Genomic DNA, 18,386 nt, shown 5'->3' with positions numbered 1-18,386 from the left:
GGAACTGGGTGTCTGGGTGCTGGAGACAAGTAAGCTGCTGAGCTGATTTTAGTTAAAGTCTGCAGGCTTTGGGGGCATGGCCCAGATCCTGGGTCTGTGCTGCAGCAGGCTAGTGTGTCTGCCTCAACAAAGCAGGGTTCTGGAGTCCCTAGCTGGCAGGGAAAACAGGCTCAAAGGTAATTTCAGCACATCAGGTGACAGTGCCAAAGGGGTCTCTTTGACCGAACCCATCGGCAGAAGCTCACAGAAAAACCTTCCCTCTGAGTGGGTGTTCTCCTTTTGGGATGCCCAAAGTCTGTAAAATGTGAGGAGATTAAATCTGAGAACCTACACAAAACTAGGCACCCTATTTACTCTCCTTTAATAACAGCCTCATTCTCGCATCCATTGCTCTTACCAGAAAATTGGATGTTTTGCATAAAATAGACAGTAATTTTAGCAGATCACAATTGTTCTTCCTCTCACCAGAGTGACAAGAATACGCAGCTCCCTCACTATCTCTACAACAGTGGTCTCCAAACTTTTTTGATTGCGCACCTCTATCAGTAAACAAATGTTGAATATGCACCCCCTACCACGCTGGCTCTACCATTTTTGCCAAAGCCAAAAAAAAAAAAAAGCCACTCGGACTCCCGCCTGAACTGATGCAGCAAAAAAAAGCGCTCCTCTGGCTGCGCTGGACACTCCCAAGGATCCTCTTGCGCACTCCACTTTGGAGACCACTGCTATACAGAATTTATTCTCGAATGGTCTTGCAATTCCAAGCTTAACTTTCATGCCATGTGGCTGCCCCTGTGCAGAATGTTGCAATTAATCCAACGCTTGGGGCTTCTAGTGGGAAAAACACACACACACCTCCCAGCAATTAGAGTTCACTGAGCCAAATTTCAGAAGTGGAAAATTCAGCCTTGTTAAAATATATGTTCATAAAATAGAATAAATCAGAGTGTTGTGGTTAGGGTTATGCCTAAATTTAGGGTTACAGATAGCATTAAGGTTAGTCATATGGGTATGATTAGGATTGAGGTTAGGGTTAGAGATAAGGATATGATTAGGGTTAATTAGGGTTAGGGATAGGATTAAGGTTGGAGATAAGGGTATGATTTGGTTTAAGGTTAGGATTAGTGATAGGGTTAAGGTCATATACAAAGGTATAATTAGGGTTAGGGTTTGGGTTAGGGTTAAGGTTAGAGATAAGGGTATGATTGGGGTTAAGGTTAGGGTTAGGTTTAAAGGTAGAATTGGGGTTAACTTTATGGTAGGGGTAAGGGAATGGTTCAGTATGGGTAAATGTAAGTATTAGGGCCCAGATTCACTTTAATGTCTGAGTCAGTGTTACAGTAAGGGTAAAGTTTGCAGATGGAGTTATTATTAGAACCAGGGTTAAAGTTGGGTGTGAAGTGGCACTCTATATGATTTTATGAAAATATGCTAATGAGTTTAAACATAATGTAACTGGAATATGCTTCATGCAAAAGGTCTCTTGTAAGGTATCATTACAAAGCTTATAATCTATTGAGTGTGGTCATCCTATTTGTATAAATGTACCACTCTTGTATCTGAAACTAGAAATATGAAATATAACTCTGAAGGCCTATTGTAATTATGCAAAATGTGGGCCATTAATGGTGGTTTGGAATCTTGATGACTCCAATTAACCAGGACAATTGTCTGCAGATGGGTGTGTTTTACCTGTAAGTCTCCCTGTATACGTGTGTGCTGGCAAGTAGGTAATGAAGTCTTACAGTGACATGTGATCATGTCACCTGAACTGGAATCCATCTTTAACCTGGTGCTTTTCCATTGAGAAGGAGGGGGTGGGACAAAGGATTCCTGCTTTATGCAAAAGATATATAAATGGGTGGAACAGAACAAAGGGAGCAGCCATCATGAGACATCCCCTTGCTACCACCTGTGCTTGAACAAGGGCTGTACCAGGGGAAAGGATTGTGCCCAGACTAGGAAGGTGTCCAGTCTGTGAAAGAGATTTATTGAAACATCTCTCAGGGTGAGATTTTATCTGTATTCAGTTGTATTACTGTATTAGGCTTAGATTTGTGTGTTTTATTTTATTTTACTTGGTAATTCACTTTGTTCTGTCCGTTACTGCTTGGAACCACTTAAATCCTACCTTCTGTATTTAATAAAATAACTTTTTACTTATTGATTAACCCAGAGTGTGTATTAATGGGGGGGGGGAGAAACAGCTGTGCATATCTCTCTATCAGTGTTACAGAGGGAGAACAATCTATGAGTAAAACGGATTTATTTAGGTTTGGACCCCATTGGGAGTTGGGCATCTGAGTGTTAAAGACAGGAACAGCTCTGTGAGCTGCTTTCAGTTTAAGCCTACAGCTGTTAGGGGATGTGGTTCAGAGCTGGGTCTGGGTTTGCAGCAGGCTAGTGGGTCTGGTTCAAACCAGGCAGGGCACTGAAGTCCCAAGCTGCCAGTGCAGGAAAGCAGGGACAGAAGTAGTCTTGGCACATCAGTTGGCAGTTTCCAAAGGGGGTTCTGTGACCAACCCGGCTCATTGGGCTTTTGGGTTAAATCATAATTTTGTGGGTTAGGGTGAGAATTAGGCTTTAAGTAAACATTGTGTCCGGATTTGATTAGGATACACTTAGGGCTAGGCACAAGGGCAGGGTTAGGTTCTTGGTCAGGTTTAAAGAAAAACTAGGAAATTTCATCTTCTCTGAGTAGGGGATGAGGAATCCCAGGGAATATTATAACGGCTCTTGTCATTTTATCCTGCATAAGTGAAAGTTTTACACTGTGTGAAAATCCAGTCACTTCCGTGGAGTGACCAGTGTTTTACAGCCGAGGGAGGCAGAGCAGAAAGCACCAATACAGAGCAGAGCGCTGCCTGCCTCACTCCAACCGCTCCGCTCCTTGCAATTCCCGAGGGAGCTCCAGGGGATGAAGCGAACCGCGATTGTCCCGGGTGGTTAAAGCTACCGGGAAATATTTCCTACCAGGCAGAGCCCGGGTCAGTGGAGCCGCCGCTTCTGGGAAAGAGGCTGGGCCGGGGATCAGTCCCAGCTATTTCCCAGCGCCCTGGGGCATTATTCTGTCTCCAGGTGTGTCCCAGCCCAGTGGAACCCTGTGACCCGACCCCTCCCCTGGCACTGACCCCACTGACCCGCCGTACCACAGCCCCACTACGCCTGGGCAGGGGCTCCAGTGCTGAGTCTCCTCCCCTCCCCCACCGAAACTGACAGCAATCGGGCCCTGAGGTCGTGTCAGGGAAATTGTCTTCACTGAGGGCGTCTGGTTCATTCTTTTATTATCCAAATGTATAAACAGGATCCCAGCGCACTGTGCTGGGCGCTGCACTCACGGATGAAAGATCATCTGAATCCCTCTCTCTGCCCTAGGGCATATAATGAATCTCAGCCTCCTATAAAGAGGAGAATATGCAAATAGGGGTGACAGGTTCCTGTATAAATCTGTCTCTCTCCCTGCCCAGGCTGCACCCAGAGAGACAATCCGCAGCCCCTGGGTCTGTGCTGTTCGCAGAGACTCTCCCATAGAACTTGCCCCTGTCAGACCAGAGAAAATGAATCTTTGGGTCCATTTAGTTTTCACTGTAGCAGCCTGGGAAGGTATTTTCCTACCCGTGAACACATTACAGAATCAAAAGATTTATTGTTCTACATCTGTTTTCTAAGTGTCTGTTTATTCGCAGGTGTCCGGTCCCAGGTGCAGCTGGTGGAGTCCGGAGGGGATGTGAAAAAGCCCGGAGACTCTCTCCGCCTCTCCTGCAAAGCCTCCGGGTTCACCTTCAGCAGCTACTGGATGAGCTGGGTCCGGCAGGCTCCCGGAAAGGGGCTGGAGTGGGTCTCTGAGATTAGCACGGATAGTAGCACCACACGCTATGCAGACTCGGTTAAAGGGCGATTCACCATCTCCAGGGATAATTCCAACAGCCTGGTGTACCTGCAAATGACCGGCCTGAGAGCCGAGGACACCGCCCGGTATTACTGTGCGAGAGACACAGTGACACAAACCTACTTGTGGTGGTGCAAAAACCCAGGCTGCGGAATCCCCCTTTCCCCGCTCGCCACACGAGGGCAGCAGATGCACAAACAGCTCCAGGCGAGGCACAGCAGTGAGACCTGGCACAGAGTAATGAGAACCTGCTAGCAGGTGTTAACCCTTTCCTTCCCTTGCAGCGTCACCCCTGGCGGCACCAGGCCCAGCTCAGCCTGTGGTGCAGGGATCACTCAGTTCCTGGACCCAGCCCGCTCCGCTCCCCCTGGAACGGGGCAGGGCTGGGGTTCTGAAGATGGCATTCCGGCATTCCTGACCTCAGTGGGGGGAGCGAAGGAGCCAACCCACAATAGATTTCCCAGTTTTAATACAGCGACCAGGGAGAGAAGCCCCCCAACCCTCAGACTTTGTGCACCAATAACCCGGGGATTGCGCTGAGGCCCAGCTGGGATGCATTGCCGCGAGGTTGGCTGGAATCGCTCCGGGAGAGGCTGTGACGCAGGTAGAAGCAGAGACCCATAGGTGAGAGGTGAGGGGGCACCAGGATCAGAAATTCCAAGGCTTCAGGCGTTTCCTGGTGTCTGCTGCTCCAGGATTCTCATTTTCCTTGTGAGTTCATCTGGCCTGGGGTGATTCACCATCGCCCGGCCATACAATCAGGGAATATTTGACAGAGTAAACCGGTGACACGCAGGCTTTCAAAAACAACAAAGGGACCATAGAGGGACACTTCTGGCTGGCGGGGGGGGGGGGGAGCGGGGGAGCTGAGACCTCCCTGCTTTGTTTCTGGGGATCAGCCACCCGAATGGGACTACACCATGCCCCAAATGAAAGTAACTTCTCCGCTCCCCAAATCCCCCCATCATTTCCTCTTCCTCCCACCCGGGGCCCACCAGCCTAATGTCACAGTTCACTTTCTTCCCCCGTGTCTGATTCTGCCTCATTGTCCCTATTCCACTTTTTACAACAGTGTCAGTAGTTTGAGGTGCAGGGAGGTGGATAATAAATGTCCCTTAACCCCAATAACCTTATATCTTCTTCTTTAGTACCCCGCCCTCCAGCGAGTCGGGGGCTGCCCTGCCCCATGCTCACCAATATAAATCTCGATTTTTAATAATTATCTCCCTTCAGCTCTGCCAGCATCCTCACCTAAAGAAAGACTCCCAGACACACAGTGTTCACCACACAAGGGAATTTTAACTCTCCAGCGGGTATCTCAGCCCAGTGCAACTCTGTGACCCGACCCCTCCCTAGTGACTGACCCGCTGTTCTCATGGGCAGTGGCTCCGGGGACCTGTTCCCCACGACCGTATAATTTGATGCCAGTCAGACCCTAAATTCATAACAGGGAAATTGGGCTCACACCCAGCAGCTGCTTCTTTATACTCCACCAGCCTGGGGCTGGGCACTGCACAGACACACAGGAAGGGAGGATGTGACTCCTCTCTGAGCCCTGGAACCACACATTCACATAATTAGGGGAAGGAGTTTGCCTGCATTATTGGGGGTGGGGTGAATATGCCAATAGGAGTGACAGTTTCCTGTTTAAATCTGTGCCTCTCTCTGCCCAGACTGCACCCGGAGACACAATCCGCAGCCCCTGGGTCTGTGCAGTTACCAGCCAGTCCCCTGAGTAGTTTCCCCTCTGAAAACTGGGGAAATGAGACTTTGGATCGCAATTGTTTTCACTGTAGCAGCTTTGGAAGGTATTTTGTTCTCCTGGTTAAATGGCAGAACTGACAGCCTCCTGGGAAGGGGCTGTACTGGATGGCTGAGATAAAGACTGATGCAGGGCCAGCTCTAGGCACCAGCAAAACAAGCAGGTGCTTGGAGCAGCACATTTGCAGGGGGCGTCATTCTGGCCATTCCCCCCCCCCTTTTTTTTGAACTCACTTCCTCCCCTCTCACTACCCTGCAGAAACAGAGCCACGGGGCAGCTGGCAGGGATCCAGCAAGGGAGCTGAGAACCAACAGGGGGCCCTGGGAGCTGTAGTTCCTTGCCTATAGAGCCAGCCTTGGAGCAGGGAAAGAACTACATTTCCCAGCAATGCTCTGGCAGCTGTCAACAAGAAAGGGAGGGAGAGGGAGGGAGGTAGCTGAGCCATGCTGCAGCTTGCTGTGAGTTGAAAGGGGTGGCACTGTGAACGGGGAACAACTGTGGCCAAGCAGTAGGTTTTGCCCCAGATATCCCCTTCAGCAGACTTCCCCAGACTGGATTAGGGATTCTGATGTGACCCCACCTTGCAGCCCCCAAAGAAGGAATTGGGTGGACTAAATGGACAGTGCCCCTCTCTATCTGAAGCCTAGCAAGGGAGGTATGTGGATCCCACTAGAATTTAAAATGAAAAGTGAGGGAGGGGAGGCTCTACTGTACCTGGGCAGCTTTAGATACAGTACCAGGCTCGTAGGAGGATTTCCACTTCTGAGCCATGGAAGCAGAAATTGACTTTTCCTTTCCAGATTTAGCTAATATTCAGAAAGGGAATCTAGCACCCAACTTCCAGATTTGAACACCTCAAAAGTCAGGAGTGCTCAAGCTCAATTTGGGAACCTGTTACTTCATTTCTCCCAAATCAAATATACTGACCCACTGTAACTTGTGGTAGAAAAAGTATAATACAATTGAGCAAGAAATGCTTCCCAGTGGTTTTTAGGACTGGAATTGCTATTTTCAACAGCCATTGCCTTTTTAAAAAAAAAGTTTTATTTGTTTAAAAGGAAGACAGTGATATTACATTGGCAAATTCCCCATAGAAACAAAGAGTGGAACGAAAGAATAATAAAGGCACCTCAACTTTTCCTCATTTATGGAGGACAGTCTTATAATATGCATCCAGATATCCTCCAATCACACAAGCTGAAAATTGTTCCACTTTACTGCAGCTCTGTAACCACATGGGAACCAATCCTGTCTGTGTTCCCTGCACATCCAAAATTCCTGCTGAATGACCCACCCTGGGAGCGAGTTGCCAGTGACCCAGGGCTGGGGCAGCAGGAGGGTGCAGGTTGGGGGGAGAGCCCAGGGCTGGGGCAGCAGGGGAGTGCGGGGGAGGGCACTGGTGAGGAAAAGGGGGAAGCCCAGCGCTGGGGTGGCATGGGGGTGTGGGTGGGAGACCCCAGGGATGGGGCAGCAGGGGAGTGCAGGGGAGAGCCCAGGACTGGGGTGGGGGGGGGCAGCCAAAATCTTTCTTTTGCTTGGGGCAGCAAAAAACCTAGACCTGGCCCTGGACGGATGGATCAAGCCACTGGTACTCCCCGGCTGCTCAAGGGAGAGTCATCATCTCCAGGGATAAACCTGCTGTATCTGCAACTGACCGGCCTGAAGGCCGAGGACACCGCCCAGGATCACTGCGCTACACATACCCTGAGAGTGAACCTGTGGATGCTCGTACAAAAACCAGAGCTGCGGAACTTCCCGCGCCTGCCGCATGGGGGCAGCCATGATACAAGCAGAACTCTCCTGTCTTCGGCTCAAGAGGGGGAAGGGTCTCAGGACCGAAAACTCTGACATCGCGGATTAACTCTTTGATGTCCTGACTACGTCCCCCACCCCAGTGCATAGCAAAGCGCTGCTCGCCTCGCACTGGAGTTAACGGGGGATCTCCAGGGAGCAGAGCAATTGGCCCCTTCTCCATATGGCTAAACCTGCCGGGGAACATTCCCCTCTGGGCACCGCACAGTTCCGTGGAGCCGGTCACTGCTGGGAAGGGGAATCAGTCCCAACTCTCTCCCAGCGCCGGAGCTGCGGAGCTGAGATTCACCCTATCTTATGAATATTCCTTCCTTTCTTTTATCGAGAGCGAACAAATAATTTGACCCATTATGCAGCACAACACTGCCAGGATCTGAGAATCCTCCATCACCAAGTAATGTGGACAGAAACAGGCCCTAACATTGAGTCTATGGAATTGTGCTCTTCCAGGGGATCTATTCATTATTATTATTATTATACAAAATACACTCAGGATCCCACCACACTGAGCAGGGCCCACCACACCCCTCCAGTAAGAGACAGTCTGACCCCCCTCTCCTAGAGTCTCAAGAGAAATAATAAATTGTCAATCGTGAGGTGGGATTCCTTATCCATGAGGCGGGGTTGGGATTTTCAAAGGGGCCTCATGGATAAGGGATCCAACCTCACGATTGACAATCACAGTCCAGAATCTCTGCTGCTGTCCGAGGGCGGAGCTAAAGGTCCAGCCGGCAATGTAGGTCCAGCAATTTAATACAGTGACCGTGGAGATAAAGGTCTCAACTGGCAGCCCTTAATTCCAGGGAAGTACCAAGTGTTGGTGTTGACGGCAGTGGGCTAGTCGGGGTCCGTTCAGGACTTATTGGGATCGTGCCGAGAGAAGCAGCACCCAGGAGGGGAGGTGTCAGAGGGAATTAGGAGGAGAGAGCGCAGGGCTGGTGGCCCTGTCTGGTGGCTGCTCGCATGGGGTCCTCATTCTCCTTTCGATACATCTGCTCTCGGACTGATGCCCCCAGCCATGACAAGAACAGAACACTGTACACCCAGTGAAACTATGAAACCCGCGCTTTCAAAACCAATATCAGAACATCAGAAAGGGATGTCTGGGGAGGAGCGGGGCAATCAGTGAACTGACAGTTTCTCAACGTTTTTTGTTTCTGTTTTTTTTGGGGGGGGGGAACTGGACACCAACAAACACCTGTCAGATATCGGTTCTTGCCTGTCCCTGTAAATGTGGAGAGCTGAGAGCGCAGAAAGCCTGGCAGCGATTAAAGTCACTTCCCTGACTGCGAAGAGGAGAGTCGTGTCCGCTCCAGGGGTGTCAAGGCTGGGCCTGTAGACCGAGCATAGGCCACTTAGCTGCTGGGGCAACACCAAAGGGTGAGAGTCTGTTAAACCCTTGCTGAGTTCAAACCTTTCCCAATCCTTTTATTCCCCAGCACTAGGCCCCCAGACCAAGGTGTGAGATCATAAGAAGGGCCAGCCTGGGTCAGACCAATTGTCCTCTAGCCCACTGTCCTGTTTTCCCACACTGACCAGTGCCAGGTGCCCCAGAGGGAATGAACAGACCAGGGCACTCATCCAGTGAGTCACTGGAAGGAGTTTTATCTGCCATAAGGAGGGGCGTATGCAAATAAAAGTGAGAGTTTCCAGTTTAAATCTCTGCCCAGGCTGCACCCAGAGAGAATCCGCAGCCCCCTGTGTCTGTGCAGTTGCCAACTGATCCACCAGAGACCTTTCCCCTCCCACACCAGGAAAATGAGTCTTGGGCTCCATCTAGTTTTCATTGCAGCAGCGTTGGGAGGTATTTTCTCCCCTTGTATGGGCAGGGGAGTCAGCGGGATGGATTGTTGGCAATTCGCACTGACATGATTTTAACATGTGTTTATTCCAGGTGTCCGGTCACAAATCCAGCTGCTGGAGTCCGGCGGGGATGTGAAAAAGCCCGGAGACTCCCTCAGACTGACCTGCACCACCTCGGGGTTCAACATAGACAGCGCCTGGATGCACTGGCTCCGCCAGGCTCCCGGGCAGGGGCTGCAGTGGGTATCAGCAATTAAGGGAGCAACTACACATTACGGAAATCCCGTGAAAGGGCGATTCACCACCTCTACAGACAGCTCCAAGAAGCTGATCTACCTGCAACTGACCGGGCTGAAGCCCGAGGACACCGGCCGGTATCACTGTGTCAGAGAAAGACACAGTGAGGCGAAGCCGGGCTGAGCTCAGACTAAAACCTCCCGTTGCGGTCAGCAGGGGAAGTCCCAGCTGGTTTGTGACACTGACAGTCCGGGCGCTGGGCTCTCACAGGAGACAAGCTCCGGAGTGTGTTCCGCTTGAAATGATTAAACTTTACTCAGCTTTTTAGCCAAATCTAGTGCCACACACAGCAGACATCCCAAGGCCGGCACCTTGTGACTGGGATGGGGGAGTAACACGCTGGGCCCCATAAACCCTTATATGCTTCAGAATACAGTCTATAAAAACCTGGCTGACTGGGCAACAAAACAGCAGATGAAATTTAATGTTGATAAATGCAAAGTAATGCACATTGGAAAACATAATCTCAACTGTACATATACAATGGTGGGGTCTAGATTAGCTGTTACCACTCAAGAAAGAGATCTTGGCGTCATTGTGGATAGTTCTCTGAAAACATCCACTGAATGTGCAGTGGCGGTCAAAACAATGAGCAGAATGCTGGGAATCATTAGGGTGCAGCCTGGGCAGAGGGAGGCACAGATTTAAACAGAAAACTCTCACCCTTATTTGCATATTCCGCTGCTTATAGGAGAGACACAAACCCTTTGCCTGAATGATCAGAGTTATTTGGCCAGTCGCTCTAGGAGAGGGAGTCGGACTGGTGCTAACGCTCTGCCTGCGCAGCGCCCAGCGAGTGCGGGGCCATCTGACCACACTGATTCACCCAGGGGCGGCTCCAGGTCCCAGCACGCCAAGCGCGTGCTTGGGGGCATGCCGCGGGGGGCCGCTATGCCGGTCGCCGGGAGGGCCGCAGGCAGGCTGCCTTCGGAGGCATGTCTGCAGAGGGTCTGCTGGTCCCGCGGCTCCGGTGACCAGCAGAGCGCCCCTCGCGGCATGCCCCCGTGCTTGGGGCGTGAAATGTCTAGAGCCGCCCCTGGCACCTGGAGACACAATCCGCAGCCCCCTGAGTCTGTGCAGTGACCAGCCAGTCCCTGAGAACTTTCACCTCCAGCACCCGGGAAAATGAGGCTTTGGCTCCACTTAGTTTTAATTTTTGCAGCTTTGGAAGGTATTTTTGTCTCCCGAGTAATTTGCACAGTCAGGTGAATGTGATACTATTGCTCTTTCTGTGTGATTTCTATTGTGTCTTTCTTCCCAGGTGCCCGGTCCCAGGGGTTGGTGGAGTCCGGAGGGGATGTGAAAAAGCCCGGAGACTCTCTCCGCCTCTCCTGCAAAGCCTCCGGCTTCACCTTCAGCAGCTACAATATACATTGGGTCCGGCAGGCTCCCGGGCAGGGACTGGAGTGGGTGTCATTCATCGGCAACAGAGGGCGAAATATCTAGTATTCTGATGCAGTGAAAGGCCGATTCACCATCTCCAGGGACAACTCCAACTACCTGCTGTATCTGCAACTGACTGGCCTGAAGCCCGAGGACACCGCCCGGTATCACTGTGCGGGGGAAGCACGGTGAGGGGAAGCCGGGCTGAGCTAAGACAAAAACCTCTCCCTGCAATAATTAGTGAAGAAGGTTGGAGGCGCCCAGGATCTGTAAGTGAAAATGAGATCAGTTATGGGAAGAGGTCTAGCAACAACAACCCCTTTTTACTCATCTTATTCCTCCTGTTTTGATCTTACTGAAGACCAAAGAGTTTACACCAGTTCCCACAAAGGAGAGAAAAAATATTTGGGTCCCTTCCTCTTTCTTTCCTCTTCTGGGGACAAATTCTGAGCCCACTCACAGTGTCCTGGACAGTCACAGATTCATAGACCTAAAGGCTGGAAAGGAGCAGGATGATAAACTAGTCTGACCTCCTGCATAACACAGGTCACAGAGCCTCAACCCGGTTCATTCCGGTTCCATCTAGGACCCTCTTCAATTCACCATGCTGGGATTCCGCTCAGTGTCACCACTGTCAGTATCAGTGACACACTCCAGCGGAAACACACCGCTCTCTCTGCTTTTGGCACTAGAACGCACGATTTGTTTCTTTTCTTTTCTTGTTTTGTTTTTTGTTTCTTTGTCTGTTTATTTGAATAATGTTTCCACCAATGCAGGCTTCTCTGGCACAAGGAGCATTTTCCTAGGAGACAAAAATCCTTGGTTAAATGAATAAAGAAATAACCCCCAAAATATTTATTTTCTGTTTTTAATAATAATACAAAATGGGGGGATCCATGATGTAGTAAGAGGAGGCCCTAAGATATAAACCTTGGTATCAGAGGCCTGGTATGAGGCCTGAGGCCTAAACTAAAGTAATGGTCAAGACTTTGCTAACATAAAGCAAAGTTAAGCTGTGAGCCAGAGGCAGGCCCTGCTCACAGAAGCTGGCAAGGAAAGGGCTGATGCTGCAAGAAGATACGTACCTAAAAGGTACTGAACACTAGATATCAGAACATTCACATACTTGCACATTCCACACAGATAACAAAGAACAGGCTGGCCAATCCCAATGACAGGGGCAAAAGGGTAAAATGATGGATAGAGTTGTTTTGATCGAACCAACATGTACAAGGTAGAAGGCGGCACCTTAATACGTAGAGGGATTGTACCTTGCTACGTAGAGGGGTTGCACCTCAATATGTCAGGTGTGATGTGTAACTTGTTTGTATCTGTGTATAAGAATGCATCCTTGGGGCGGTGTCTTTGTCCGGCCGAAGGGGGAGTGGAAAGTCCCGCCACTGAGCCGGGTCCATTGCCAAGAGGCACTTTCTCGTAGTATGCCCTGAATTAGGCTAAGAAACCTACAGGGAACTGCCATTGTGTCCGAGGTCGCAATAAACCTAGCCGACGTGACTTTGCATCTTACTGGACTCTGTGGTTATTGGGGGTTCTCGTCGGGTCTGCTGTGTCAGCTATCTGCGCAGAGCTGGGGCAGCACACAGAGGGAACTCACGCACGCAGCCGAGTGATATCAACAAGGAGAGAGCAGAGCACCATACCGGTACCACTCTGACAACACTGGTGACCCCGACCGCTGATCTGGTGAGTAAGCGAACCTGCCGTGGTAAGAATCGCAATCCAACATGGCAGCAAACCTCGTGCTAGGGAACCCCCTGACCCTCTCCCTTTTGAGCCCCATGGAGTTTGATAACTCCTGGACCCGCTGGACTGCCAGTAAAGGGGGTCCTTATGAATTTAAAAAAGAGAGTGGGGAAACATGGACTGGCATATGTAGAGCGACGGTACAGACCGAGGCTCTAAGAAATAGTAATAAAAGTAAAAAAGCAAGAATTTTGCAACTCCTGTCTATGGCAGTGAAATGGCTTAAACAGCATGCTGGCATGCTGGCCAAGCAAGTAACAGTAACAAAGAAAGAGTTAAAAGAATCAAAAGAAGCTACACAGCCCTGGAATGATCCCACCCCCCTTGCAGGGTGGCAAGCAGCCCAGAGACAACCAGTACAGGAACAGAGTGAAACACTGGAAACAGCTGTAAGGAACTTACAAAAAATACATGTGCCGTCCCCTGTTATAAATATTGGTGGTAAACAGCAGGCTTCAGGTAGCTACCCTGTGCCTGAAGAATGGGGACAGAAGTGGAAAAAGGTGGCCCTAGTAAAATTAAAAGATGAAATGGGGTCCACTGCATTGCAACCATCACCTTATGATAAAAGCCAGGTTCCAGTTAAACTTAAACCGGAACCTAGACTGGTGCCTGTCAGAACGGGACAAGTAAGTGTATAGAAGTAGCAAACAATACTCTCACTAAATTGGTAAATCAAATGAAGGAAAAAATGGAACAGTTCACAGAGCACTTTAGCACACAGGAGCTGCGACTTGATCGCAGGGAAGTAAATAAAAAAGAATTTCAAAGTAAAAAACTGAAATTAAGTGGGTTAACACCTACAATTGATGCATTAATACATGGAGCTGCCCCAAAACAGTTAACTGCAGCAAAAAAGGGCACTCCCACTATCCATTTGGCATGCACACAAAAGCAACAGACACTGGGGGAACAAATTCAGGTTTTACAAGAGCAGGTAACTACCCCCAATCTCCTCTCACAGCCAGGATAAAAACCAGGGGCGCAATTCCCAACTGTGTAGGTTCCCAATTGCTTTGACCCATGGAACCACACTCCGCGCTCATATCTGAAAGTATAACCTTCTTTCTCAAATATTTGTACATATCAATTAAGTTTTGTCTTTTATATGTTTTATCAGTTTGCTAAACTTGCTGCTGCTGCCTGTACTTTCAAATACCTTGATAGAGTTAATCTCTCTTGGCTCAGGTCTCGCTACCTTCCTAGGAAGAGCTAGGTTGCTCTTCACCCACCTCCTTCCCCCCCTCCGCCTCTCCTCACTTTGGCTCTCTTTTTGTTTTAAAAGTTAAAAGTTATAGTTTTTACAGAAACCTCCAAAAATAAAGCAATTGAAAACAGAACAAAACAAGAAACAAAAAATCAACAAGATAAAAACTTTAAATCCAGTAAATTAATTATTTTAACCCTTCAGGAATGCAACAGCTGGAATTATTCCTAACTTTCTTGAAGATATGGTTGCCAAGCAACAGAAAAGCACTCTCTGCTTATAATTCTAAGTACTAACTAATATTGGAAACATGGGCTTTTCTTATTTCCATATAGCAAAGTTTTAAAATAATGTTAAATATAAAGTAATGCAAAATTCCTGGTTACCAAATTAATACAATACATTTGGCAAATATTAATATATTTTTTATCAAATTTATGCTACAAGTTTTAAATAAGGTAATAACTTGTTTATTCAAATGTTTAACCCTTTTTACTTTTTATTTTTGGTTGTGTTATTTTGTATAGTTATTAATAGAATTTTGGCACCATTTGTTTTTAATTGTAAGTTTGTCCTGTATGTCATGTGTGTGTCTTATGTCTATGTTGGGTGTGTCACGTGACTATTTTTTAAAATTATTTTTATTTTGTTGCAACAAAAGTCAATTTTATACCCTTTTAAAAATATATATAAAATGTGGTACCACAGTATTTTAAGATCATGGTTGGGGTATAATCATATTATTAACACCAATTTTTTGTGCAAAGTTCAAAAAGGTATCAGTTACAAATATATGTACATATATTTCTGCCTCAACAAATAATGCAATTGCAAACAAAAAGAATTCTCTTTTATCAATCACAGTTTTGTTTTTTAATTTTTTTTTTAATTTGTTATTCAAAGAAAAAATGTAAGGGGAAACCTCAACATTAAGGTAAAGATAATATTAACAAAATGTCAATTCCTTGTTTATGCTTTTTATAAACTTGTTTGCACTTTTAAATATAGTTATAAAAATGTCATAACCAAGATGTTTTAAAATAACAATTTATGCATAAAGCTAATGAAACAATTTCAACAGGTTTTAACATTTTCAACAGGTTTCCACCTTTGTCTCCCAAACATAACAAAGCATCATAAAAGTATACCTTCAAATACCCTCAAAGTATTTGCATGTATCTGTATTTAAAATTTATTTTGGTTTAATTTTATAGTTGGTTTAATTTTATATGCTTTTCTTTTGTTATGTTGTGTTAATGGGAAGCAATGGTTGTTAAGGTTTGTGCTTCTAAACAGTTAACAAGAGTGAAATTGGTATCACAAGCAAATTAACTCTAAAAAGCTAGTTAAAATTATATTACTAACTCTTTTGCTGAAACAAAGTGTTCAGCAAGGGAAAGCAATATACCTTCTTATGGAAGATTGTGACCATTTATTGTAGCCATTAAGCATTACATTTAGTATTAAATATTAGTAATGCACCCCAAATGAAAATGAATGTCTATACAACAATTGCAAAAGTATAGCTTGTGTTATAAAAGACTCGGTCCCTATTACATTGTTCTTATTACATTGTAAAGAAACTAAGTTAAAACTGTGTATTAAGTTTGGGTTACTGAAAAGCAAACAAACAAAAAAAAACTTTACTATGTTAACTAACAAAAGTTGTTTAAGTTGCATCCCACAGACCAAAGACACCAGAAAATATCACACCCTGAAGACACCAGTTCATATCTGTATACAGTGAAGAAACCCCCAAGCATCAAGAAAAGAAAAATGAAGTGTTTTATAAATAAGAGACTGGTCAAGTACACCTTTATCTACAATATATGGACAATTAATTTAACAATCAGCTAAAAACCATTAGCTGGACCAGAAAAACTGTCATTTAATTTCAACTTGGTTACTGTGTAAAAACAACTGTATGATTGCTCTACTACTGTATTATTATTGTATTGCTGTATTATTGCTGTATTGTATGATTGATGTACAATATGTATAACCTTGCTAAATTGTTTAATCAACACACAGGTAAAAATCAACAAATGAATAGCAGCAAACAACATGAAGACAAGGAAAAAACAAATTGGTAAAGAAACTAAGTTACATAGTAACTACAAATTGGGTAAACAAATTGCCTGTTAGTACCAGTCATAATTTGGGTCAGTAACACTGCATCCTAACTCAGGCACATGTTATTCAAAACAATCTTGTTCAGTGTCTGGGTACCAATATTAAATCCTGACACAGCAATATTTCATAAATTGGTTACTGTCCATTCAGTAGGTTATCTGGAAGACAGCATCCATAAAAAAAAAACTGGATCTACATCAACCAATGGAACAAAGAAGCTACCCACTTCTGTTTCCTGCCCAGTAAAGCTGACCAGAGGGTGACAACCAGCTTTAAGGATAACCTATACCATGAATGGACAGTACATGTAGTAACTAATTACTATATATTTATATATAAAGGCCTCAGTGGTAGTGTCACTACTCCAAATTTCAGTTTTACTTCTCATATACATAGCAGTGTGGGACACACTATCACAATCCCTATCCCAGTATTTCAAAACACTCAGCCTACTACTAATAATGAGAGAGATAGTCACTTGAATTGCCCTAATAAGAGTGTGTTTCTATCTGTGTCACAAAAGTAAAAGGGCCAAAGTACACCAGCAGACTAGAAAAACATGGTTATGCTTGGATATAAGGTGGTCATATGTACACATTTATACTATACATATATGCCCATACACACTACAAATATATATGCCATATCCATATAATTCATATAGATTAATTATTTGGGAGTGCCTCTAAAGCGCAATCATAATATTACATTCCTCAGTCATGGTCCCGGGCCTAACATTCCCAGGCCCAACATAAGGGACTAAAATAATTGAATAATAAAGTCTGTCTAATAGTCGTACGAGGGAATGTGCAGACTAAACAGACAGATGGGGCATGAGTGTATGGATGGTAAAATAAGGTAACCACATAACAGTGTTTAGCCCACTGGGTTATCTATAGTCCATGCATTATGCTTTTCCAGGACGATGGGTAAACATCCTCCCCATAAAAAGACAAAAAGTGGGGGAATGTAGTAAGAGGAGGCCCTAAGATATAAACCTTGGTATCAGAGGCCTGGTATGAGGCCTGAGGCCTAAACTAAAGTAATGGTCAAGACTTTGCTAACATAAAGCAAAGTTAAGCTGTGAGCCAGAGGCAGTCCCTGCTCACAGAAGCTGGCAAGGAAAGGGCTGATGCTGCAAGAAGATACGTACCTAAAAGGTACTGAACACTAGATATCAGAACATTCACATACTTGCACATTCCACACAGATAACAAAGAACAGGCTGGCCAATCCCAATGACAGGGGCAAAAGGGTAAAATGATGGATAGAGTTGTTTTGATCGAACCAACATGTACAAGGTAGAAGGCGGCACCTTAATACGTAGAGGGATTGTACCTTGCTACGTAGAGGGGTTGCACCTCAATATGTCAGGTGTGATGTGTAACTTGTTTGTATCTGTGTATAAGAATGCATCCTTGGGGCGGTGTCTTTGTCCGGCCGAAGGGGGAGTGGAAAGTCCCACCACTGAGCCGGGTCCATTGCCAAGAGGCACTTTCTCGTAGTATGCCCTGAATTAGGCTAAGAAACCTACAGGGAACTGCCATTGTGTCCGAGGTCGCAATAAACCTAGCCGACGTGACTTTGCATCTTACTGGACTCTGTGGTTATTGGGGGTTCTCGTCGGGTCTACTGTGTCAGCTATCTGCGCAGAGCTGGGGCAGCACACAGAGGGAACTCACGCACGCAGCCGAGTGATATCAACAAGGAGAGAGCAGAGCACCATACCGGTACCACTCTGACAACACATGAGAGACAGAGAGAGGGGGTGGGGTGCAGGGTCCCTGAAGGACATAAATCCACACCATGTAAAGCATAGGAGTTTATTACACACAGCGCTGGTGGAGTGTCACCTGGCTTATTAGGCTCAGAGACACTGTCAATCAATTGATTACAAAAGAATATATAGATTTTCCGTGGGCGGGGGAAAGTGACAGGGTAGGCAGTTCCACACTCCGGGATAGGTTTTGCAGCAAGACAAGATAGCACATTAGCCAATGGTTAAAAGGTTACATAATGTCTCCGCCCATGGTCTCAAGTTAGCAAGTTAACATTTAATTAATACTTTGATAAAATATTATTAATATAAATATATATATTGAATTCTTATTTGGAGTCCATAGGAATGGAGCAACTCCTTTGATTGTCCAAAAGGTACATTCCTAGTGGTTAAAGCAAAGGAACAGTGAAAGTATATGGCAATAAAGATTGTCCCCTTTATGTCTTAAGGCAGGCATTGGTCCCTGGGAAGGGAGCTGGAAGGATGCCATATCTTATACTGACATGTGCCAACTTTTCATAAACTCAAGGTTGGATCTGTGGAAAGAACGTTCCC

Source organism: Mauremys mutica, chromosome 13 (assembly GCF_020497125.1).
Source record: "Mauremys mutica isolate MM-2020 ecotype Southern chromosome 13, ASM2049712v1, whole genome shotgun sequence".
Taxonomy (NCBI): Eukaryota; Metazoa; Chordata; order Testudines; family Geoemydidae; genus Mauremys; species Mauremys mutica.
The sequence above is the reverse complement of the archived record's forward strand: the minus strand, read 5'-3'. Positions refer to the sequence as shown.